We start from the raw sequence: 10,424 nt of genomic DNA, 5'->3' as shown, positions 1-10,424 counted from the left end.
GTATGATCACTTACTCACGTGCATCGACCGTTTTACAAGATGGCCCGAAGCCATTCCCATCACGTCTATTACGGCAGAGACAGTTGCTCACCGCTTCGTAGAACGATGGGTAGCGCTGTACTGTTGTTTCTCGACTGTCACGACTGACCGAGGACAACAATTTGAGTTCGCATTATTCTCCTCGCTGACTCGGCTTCTTGGTACGGAACGTATACGCACTACGGCCTACCATCCAGCTTCTAATGGTTTAGTTGAACGGTTTCACCGCCGACTTAAAAGTGCTCTTCGAGCACACGAGAAAGACAATTGGTACGAAACCTTACCGCTCGTCCTCTCAGGTATCGGAACGAGCTTGAAGGCAGATATCCAATGTTCCGTCGCTGAACTTGTATACGGCACGACATTGCATTTGCCCGTGGAATTCTTCACACTACGGATCAGACCTGATTTCGGTAAATCAGACTACCTCCAACGACTGTCTGTATTTATGCGAACACTGTCTCCGGTGTCAACTCGAATACAACATCGACAGATCGCTCTCCCTCGAGAGTTATCTACCTGTTCACATGTTTTCATACGAGTAGATTCGGTACGCAAACCTTTGCAACAACCTTACGAAGGACCTTTTCACGTGAACGCTCGTCACGAAAAGACCTTCAAGGTTGATAGACATGGCCGCATCGAGATGGTCAGCATGGATCGTCTCAAGCCAGCACATGTTGATGACAGTGCTCTGCCCGATAAATTGAGACCCAATGGTAGACCCATCAAACCCACTAGCGGGGTCCCTACGTCTACTGAAGATCCCACGCTAGATACACCTGAGACCTCATTCTCACGTCCCAGTCAACAGCATGAGTCATCTGCACCATCTACGGACAGGACGACAGTCTCATGTCCAGATCAGCAGACCACGCCGCTCTTGACTTCGGATGAGATTGCAGGCTCACGCGATGCGAACGAGACTACCATCTCACGTTCCGGTCTCCGAGTACGGTTGCCCGTACGCTTCCGCGACTAGCCGCACAGCTAACAACCGATACGGCGTAGGACTATTCCTATACGACATGCATGCTACACCCTTCTCTTTTTTGATTTTTTTCTGTATCCTGAGCTCACGCCTCCGACCATCGCCCGTTTGGTACCGTCGACTTCAGTCAACTTTGGCGAAAGCTGGCCTGATCACCCACGCTCTTGTCAACGTACTCAGTCGATATTTTCGTTTCGAATGTTTGGCATACGCTTGGTCTCGAACTTTGTCGTTATGGTCGCTTCTGGTTCTTCGACTCAACGTGGTTTCGTCCTACGTCTGCAGCGTTTCTGGTCCGCATCCCCTACGAACGCAATCTTCAGATTCTGGATACAAACCACTCAGGTGTGGCACGCCAACTCAAGCAACAAGTACAGCACGCCGCCCCTGGTACCGTTCTCCAAAAAAGAACTTCGTTGGCAACTCGAAGACCAACGATCGCTCTCATGTTCCGCCATTTATCGAAAGTGTAAAACCTTTCTAGCGGGGGGCTCCTGTAGTGACTCACATTTATCACGAGAATACGACTGGTTTAATGAAAACAATCATTATCATAACCAACTGTACCCGTGCTTGTTTTAACGTGCCTTTGTTTAACTGTGCTAATTTCGTGCTTCCATTACCTTCCACCATTGTTCCGCGGTTTTTGGCTTTGTTCGCACGTACTCCATTCTCCTGCTTCCGCTTGTACCGGTTCTTGGAACGATCTTGGTATTCGATCGATACCACGAGATCGCCAACGAAATAAATCTGGTTACATTCAACCTACGCCTTCTGATTTCTTTGGCACGTGTTTCTTGGTAGCGGTGTCCATAGTCAATTGGGAATCGACGCCGCGCCCAAGGTACTCCAGTAAATACTGGTCTCCGGATGGAGCACTTGGAATTTATTCTTACTTCCTGTCTGCGGCCTAGTAGTAAATCCTTAAGCCATTTTAATAAAGGTCCGGAAATATCAAGGCTTTCTAACCTCCATGACAGTCTAGTAGCTGGTACCTTGTCAAAAGCCTTACCGAAGTCTATGTAGACAACATCCACTGAGTTTCCGTTGTCTGGTGCCTCTATGCAAAATTCCCTCGCTATAAAAAGGTTTGTTGTAACAGACAAACCCTTTCTAAAACCATGTTGTTCTCTGTTTAACAAGTTATTGGTTTCCATAAATGCTATTATGGTCCGTTTGGCTATTCTTTCCAATATTTTAACTACAACACTGGTGAGGCTTACAGGTCTGTAGTTCGATGGAACTTATCTTGTTCCTGTTTTATGTGTTGGAGTGACGGTTGCGTCATTCCAGTCCATAGGCAGCACATCTTGGTCAGTTGAAATATTGAATATTATAGTCAGATGAGCCATGATGTCTCAAGATTTTGGGGTGTATTTCATTTGGTCCTGTTGACTTTTTCATGTCTGAGGTGTTAAAAGTCTTAAGCACATCGTCTTGATCGAAGTCCACGGTGAGCATGTAGTCTGTTGACTAAGTATTTTGATCTGGTTCTTTGTTTAGAGGAGATTCCTGAGTGAAAACTGCCCTAAAATAGTTAGCCATAGCCTCTGCTTTTTCCTCTATCATTTCAGATTCACTCCCTTCTTTAATTAGGCTGGGAATCCAAAGATGCATCCTTGTTCTGTAGTTTACGTACGAGAATATTCTCTTGGGCTGCTTGAGTGCATATTGTGCCAACTGCATTTCGTATTTTCTTTGAGCCTCCCGAACTTTAGTTATACACGTGTTTCTTACCGATCTGTAGCGCATAATTGTACCTGCTGCGCCACGGTGGATAGCAACCTTCTAACATTTCGTCTTTTGTTCTAGTAGACGTTGGGTATCCCGACCTATCCAGAAACGGCCGTGCTTCTTCTTCTTCTTTGGGACTGGCCAGGGTGTGCATGTTTGAGTTATCCGATTGTTTAACTGCCTGAAATGAGTCCATGCCTCTTGTACTGATCCCCTTGAATCAATTTCCCAGTTTTTAACCGGTGCTGCGGAGTTGACTGCCTCTATATCTGCCTTCCATACATTAGGATGGTTCGGTGCAACTGTTTGACAGGCATCTCAGCCATGAATTTGAATAATATGACTGCATGGGCAGTTCGCCACAGTAATGGGAGGAAAGTCATTTGACCAACATCAACACCGTGTGTGAAGATCAAATCTAAAAGAGGAAAAGAGTTGCTTAAGTCATATCTTGTGGGATTTCTAATGTTTTGGGATAAAGCTGATCCAATCGAGGTTTCTAACAGTTTGCTATCAAAAGATGTTATTGATGACCTTACTTCTAAGTTAACCCAGTTTATATACGGTGCATTAAAGTCGCCTACTACAAGGCTTTTACCCTTGTTACACCAGGACTTAAGTTTACTTAGGAGAAAATCATCTGCTACACATTCTGGACTGCGATATACTACAACTAATTCAATATCTTACCGTCTACATTTCAGCTTGCATCGTACCAGTTCACATGTGCCACTGTTTTGACTGCTCTTATGGATAGGGTAATTTTCGTGTACAGGACAACACCGCCTCCCCTACGGTTTGATCCATCAGCCCTACTGGGTAAAAATCAGTCAACTGAATTTAATTATCTAACACTTCTGACGTTAACCACGTTTCCGAGACAGCAATAATGTCCGGTTTTTCTCTATCCACCACTGACTTGAGCTCCGTCATTTTATTTATTAGGCTGCGAGTATTTGTGTAGCATACCTTTAAGTCTGTGGAGAACTTTCCCTTACGACCCAGAGTGGTTTGGAAATCGTTTTGCTCCGAACTTTTACGATTTGAAAACCCCTAAGAAAGAGGTTTATTTCACCGTTTCAGAGGCACTCGTTTATTTCCATTTATACAGCTCGTCTCTTAATACGATCAGCTAGGGTGAGATCCTCACGGGCGTATATTCCGGATCCAATCACTTTACGTGATTTATCTAGAATCAGGTTCCTTTCTTCAACCGTGGTGAAGAGACGGCTACTCTGAGGACTTTCAGAATCCACCTTTTGCCCTATTCTATGAAGCTTACAGATGCTAACTCCTGAAACTGTTTCTGGGAGTAGGTTGCTTAATAAGGACTTAATGTGATCGGGGTCGTGCTCAAATCTAGCCATTGGTTCCTTATAGGAAGATTCTCTTAATTTATGAAAAATGACTGACCTTTCGGTGTGGTCTGTCTTGACACGCTGAGAAATTTTAGCTCCTGAAACCGTCTCTTCCTTGCACTCCGATTTTAATTCGGCGTCACGTTTTGTTTTCTTTCTTTTTTCCCAGGTGTGACTACAAACCACTCAATTACCTTATTTTTTCTTTTAATCACTCCCTCTACACTGCTAAGATGGGCTCATCGATAGTTTGTGTTACATCGATTTGCGAATCCGGAACTGAATCCGCAGAACCACGTGCCCCAGTACGGTCCATAGGTACTTTCTTCTTCTCGGCGCGCTTCTTCTTTCTCCTAGTAACAATGCCTACATCCATATGCTCATCTGTTTCCCTGATGAGGTCCACCTTTATTTTCCCATTTAAGTCTAGAGCTAGGCTCGTGATAATGCTCTCAATTTCCATGAGAGCAGAGTTTCGATCATCCTCTGCTGCCTGTTTATCAGAGGGCGATTTCCTAGCTAAGTTTACCTGCTCGATCGCCTCTAGAATCAGCAGGGACTTAGTGGAACCACATGCTTTACACAACCAACGTGGTAATGGCTTGTAGCACCGTTTATATGCAGCCGGTGTGAGTCCGGTGCAAACATTCTGACACCACTTATTGCAGCTATCACATTGCATGCCCTCATTGACCAGGAAATAGCATGCTGGTCTACCACAACGACGTTTCAATTGCGTCATAGATTTGTTTTATGTTTCTATATAAATAAAATGAAGAAACAATAAAAAAATCCCACTTCAGTAGCTACAGAAAGATTTTAACAACTATGGATGCAGACAATACTCAAAGATATATTCGACAACTAAGACTAATCGCCAGTGCCTTTAGTTTTATGCATCTGTACTCGTTAAGTACAGATAATAAACTTCTCTAGAGGAAAAGCTGTACTCTTGAGGATTACTTTAACTGAGATAATTCAATTAAAGCAAAAACAGTAGTCTTGATGCGTAATTTAACGATAAATACTATAAAAATTTACTCAGAGGAAAAATACCACTCTCCCTTTTGAATCACAACAGACGATAAGCTGCGGTTGCTAAGTCTTGAGAAACAACTCATCATTCAACCTTAAATATTTATTATGAAAGCATTACATGGTGCTACAAACTGAATAAAGTCTAATGCAATATAAAGTATACCTGACAAGAAGTACCAATTAAAAGAACATGAAGTATAGTTTACCCAACAATTTCATGGATCGGCTGATTAGTGAACATCAAGAAAATGTGAAAATTACCATGAAATATATCGACTAAATACATCATGGTTTTGAGAGTGAATAAGCAGAAAATCCTTAACAGATCTCAATCGTTTTGTTATCCAGAAACATTTGGGTACACTGTGTTTGTTGTCCATGAAACCTGTAGAGGTAAATAAATTCACTAAATAAATGATTTTGTCAGTCTTTCACATTGATACTGATCTCATTAGTTTTACTGGATATATCTAGCTGGAAGGGCTCGATCACGCAAACGCCCCACATCATAAGGGGATAAGTTGTGTTACTCATCTCTTACAACCGCTAGTCAGCTTAGACTAAACGCTTCTCGACATATTGATAGTCTTTTAAATATATCTTTGAACCATTTCATTTCTGACTCCAGATTTGACTAGGTTGGCATACTTCGATTACAAAGGTATCACGTACAGTAATTTGAGAGGGTTATGCTCACAAAGTCTGTGTGATAAGCACCTAAATATAACAAGTTTCCGCAAAAATTTCCTCACTAAAAAACCCAATGATGTTAGCAGACCTGATACTCAAAACTCACGAAATTTCACAGCCCGGGATACGGTACACTGCCGTTTAACGCTACAAAGTAAGAGGTACTCGTAGTTCATGCTTTATTAGTGTGTGGATTCTCCTGAACAAAATGATCAGACTTTCATGTCATGTATCTTCTCGACTGATTTGCTAGATACATGTACAATCTTACTTACTTACTTACTTACGCCTGCTACTCCCAATGGAGCATAGGCCGCTGACCAGCATTCTCCAACCCACTCTGTCCTGGGCCTTCTTTTCTAGTTCCTTCCAATTCTTGTTCATTTTTCTCATGTCTATCTCCATTTCTCGGCGTAATGTGTTCTTTGGTCTTCCTCTTTTCCTTTGACCTTCAGGATTCCATGTGAGGGCTTGTCTTGTGACGCAGTTGGGTGATTTCCTCAATGTGTGTCCTATCCACTTCCAGCGCTTCTTCCTGATTTCTTCCTCCACTGGGGTCTGGTTTGTTCTCTCCCACAGTACGTTGTTGCTAATAGTGTCCGGCCAATGGATCTGAAGTATTTTGCGTAGATAATTGTTAATAAACACCTGTATTTTCTGGATGATGGCTTTTGTAGTTCTCCAGGTTTCTGCCCCATACAGTAGAACTGTCTTGACATTTGTATTGAAAATCCTGACCTTGGTGTTGGTTGACAGTTGCTTTGAGTTCCAGATGTTCCTCAGTTGTAAATATGCTGCTCTTGCTTTGCCGATCCGCGCCTTCACATCTGCATCAGATCCACCCTGTTCATCAATGATGCTGCCCAAATACGTAAAGGTTTTTACATCTTCCAAATCTTCTCCGTCAATTGTGATTGGATTGGTGCATTCTGCGTTGTATCGGAGAATCCTGCTTTTCCCTTTGTGTATATTGAGACCTACTGCTGCTGAGGCTGCTGCTACACTGGTCGTCTTCTCCTGCATCTGTTGTTGCGTTTGGGATAGAAGGGCCAGATCATCTGCGAAGTCTAGATCATCCAACTGCATCTTAGATGTCCATTGTATCCCGCGCTTCCCTTCAGATGTTGACGTCTTCATGATCCAGTCGATCACCAGGAGAAAGAGAAAGGGTGAGAGTAAGCAACCTTGCCTAACACCGGTCTTCACTTCGAACGACTTTGTCAACTGTCCTCCATGCACGATTTTGCAGTGTAATCCATCATATGAGTTCTGTATGATATTGACTATCTTCTGAGGCACGCCGTAGTGTCGAAGAAGTTTCCATAGTGTTGTTCTGTCCACGCTATCAAATGCCTTTTCGTAGTCAATGAAGTTGATGTAGAGTGATGAATTCCATTCAATTGATTGCTCCACAATGATCCGTAGAGTTGTGATTTGGTCTGTACACGATCTATCCTTACGGAATCCTGCCTGTTGGTCACGAAGTTGGGCGTCTACACAGTCCTTCATCCTGTTTAACAATACCCTGTTGAAGACTTTTCCCGGTATTGAGAGAAGAGTGATGCCCCTGTAGTTATCACATTTGCTGAGATCGCCTTTCTTCTGTATTTTGATCAGTAGTCCTTCTTTCCAGTCTTTTGGTACTTGTTCCTCATCCCAAATCTTATTGAAGAGAATGTGGAGTATCCTTGCAGTTGCCGCTACGTCTGCTTTTAGTGCCTCTGCTGGAATGTTGTCCGGTCCTGCTGCTTTGCCACTCTTGATTTGTCTGATAGCCATGCTGATTTCTTCAATTGTTGGTGGGCCAACATTGATTGGGAGGTCTGTGGGTGCTGCTTCGATGTTGGGTGGGTTCAGTGGAGCTGGTCTATTCAACAGTTCTTTGAGGTGTTCTACCCACCTGTTTTGTTGCTCTTCAATGTTGATGATTACCTCGCCTTCCTTGCTTTTCACTGTTCGTTCTGGTTTGCGGCGATTTCCAGAGAGTTTCTTTGTCGTGTCATACAATTGTCTCATGTTTCCTTCTCTTGCAGCCTTTTCCGCCGTCGTTGCTAAATCCTCCACATATTTACGTTTGTCGGTTCTGATGCTCCTCTTCACTTGTTTGTTTATTTCCGTGTATTCAGCTTGTGCCTTGGCTTTTTCTGTTCTTGTTCGACTGGTATTGATCGCTGCCTTCTTGTTCCTCCTTTCTAGAATCTTATCCAGTGTATCAACAGTGATCCATTCTTTGTGGTGGTGCTTCTTGTGACCCAGGACCTCATGACATGTTGAAGTGATTGCCTCTTTGATCCCCTTCCAGTTGCTCTCCGCAGCAGTTCCTTCTCCATTGAGTAGATCATGAAAGGCCTGGAACTTATTGATGAGGACTATCTTGAATTCGTTGAGTTTGTTAGTATCCTGAAGAAAGGCCGTATTGAACTTTTGTGATACTGTCTGCCCCGTTGTCCAGTGCTTCTTGAGTTTCAATTTCATCTTGGCGACCAGCAAGTGATGATCTGATGCTATATCAGCTCCTCTCTTGGTTCTCACGTCCTCTATAGTCCTCCTGAACGTTTTGTTGATGCAAATATGGTCGATTTGGTTTTGCGTGGTGTGATCCGGTGAAGTCCATGTGGTTTTGTGTATGCGTTTATGTGGGAATATGGTGCCGCCTATGACCAGCTTATTGAAGGCACATAGATTTGCAAATCTCTCACCATTTTCGTTTCTTTCTCCCAGTCCGTGTCGTCCCATGATGTCTTCATATCCAGTGTTGTCCGTTCCAACCTTGGCATTGAAATCTCCCATCAGAATGGTCAGGTCCTTTGTTGGGCACTTCTCGATGATTGACTGCAGCCTATTGTAGAATTGATCTTTAGCGTCTTCATTGTAGTCGTTGGTAGGCGCATAGCATTGGATGATGTTAATTGAAATGCCCTCTTTCTTTGTTTTAAACGAGGCTTTGATGATCCTTGGTCCATGAGATTCCCATCCTATAAGTGCATTTTGCGCTTGTTTGGACAGCATCAATGCAACTCCTTGTGTATGTGGTGCATTTTCTTCTTCATGGTCGGAGTATAACAGGAACTCTCCTGTAGTTAGTCGTTGTTGTCCAACTTGTGTCCAATGTGTTTCACTGATCCCAAGCACCTCCAGGTTGTATCTCCTCATTTCTGCAGCAATCTGGAAGGCTCTTCCGGTGTCCCACATTGTACGAACATTCCATGTACCTAAATAAATGGTCGCTCTGGTTGTCAGAAGGGGCATCGGCCTCATAACTTCCGAAGGGATTCGGCTTTCATCATGAGGCGTCATAATTCTTCTAAATGAAGATCTTCTGACTCCCAGGGCAGAGTTTAAAAGGTTTGAATAATTTTTTCTGGTTAGCGTTTTTTTAGCGAGTTAGTTTTCTACGGGATGGGGACGCTAACCCCATGCCCAACCCTCCTCCTTTATCCAGGCTTGGGACCGGCAGTAGCCCCCGGAGGGACTCCAGGCGGAGTTACATGTACAATCTATGATACCTTTAAATAAATGATCAAGACTCTGATAATATAGACCTCGCTGAGATAATGATGGAATGTTCGTAAAGAGACTCTTCTCTAGTGCTGATTTTGAGATACGACCCATTGTTGGTCATCCATCAAGTAATTCTAGGATTACAGAATGAGACAAAAGGTATATACCTAATTTTTGCAGACAACTGATTGCACTTAGGGTGATACGCATTCAAAAGATCAGTTGGGACGGGATAAAATATCAACCTTGTCTAATGAATGATACAGAAAGATGAAACAGGTTTTTATTTAGTCAGATGAAATGAAACCTACTCATCTCACTAAATCTTCTCGACAAGGATTCCTTGATGACACGCATCAACCGCAATTAGGCTGCCATTCATCTAGTTAAGTAATTACTATCTGACTACTCCCATCCTGAAATAAAGTTTCTTCTACAGACTGCTGACCCAGAATCCCACTGCTATTTAAGTGTACAGAAGTACGGATCTCTCATGATAAAGGAACTTTTGACGTACTTTAAGTCCAAAAAAGTCCGTTGATTCATTCGGACTACGACCACCAGTCTCATAAAAATTTAATGAACACACACTTCATCTTCTGTTGATTTATTCGAACATCCTTTAGTCAATGACGAACCTCATTCTGATTGGAAAGTTGGTTTGTTCATACTTTAAGAAGGCAACAAGATAAAAGCTTCCATGCTATCCACAGTAGCGTAAATCATACGAATGACTCTCTCCTCAGCTACGTTCATGGCGGACAGCCTCACAGGGACACAACCATCAAATGCTTTTTCGGTGTTCTCTCCAGGGTTCATCATCTCATTATGCATCCGAAACTGAGGTAAAGGGGCACAACCCAAAGTCTTATAATGTGACTATCAAACTATCAAAGCTAGATGTAAAAAAAGATATCCTTTTCTACTCTGTCAAATGAGTTCTCCATGGTGAGTGGAATGCCCTAGGTGTTATGGATATTAGAGGTTTGATAACGCTTTTGTCTGTAACGCATTTGCATTCAAAACTTACCAAACCCAATCAAACCAGAGGTCGGGGACAAAGGAGTCCGAAG

This window comes from Schistosoma haematobium, chromosome 1 (assembly GCF_000699445.3).
Source record: "Schistosoma haematobium chromosome 1, whole genome shotgun sequence".
NCBI classification, from domain to species: Eukaryota; Metazoa; Platyhelminthes; class Trematoda; order Strigeidida; family Schistosomatidae; genus Schistosoma; species Schistosoma haematobium.
The sequence above is the reverse complement of the archived record's forward strand: the minus strand, read 5'-3'. Positions refer to the sequence as shown.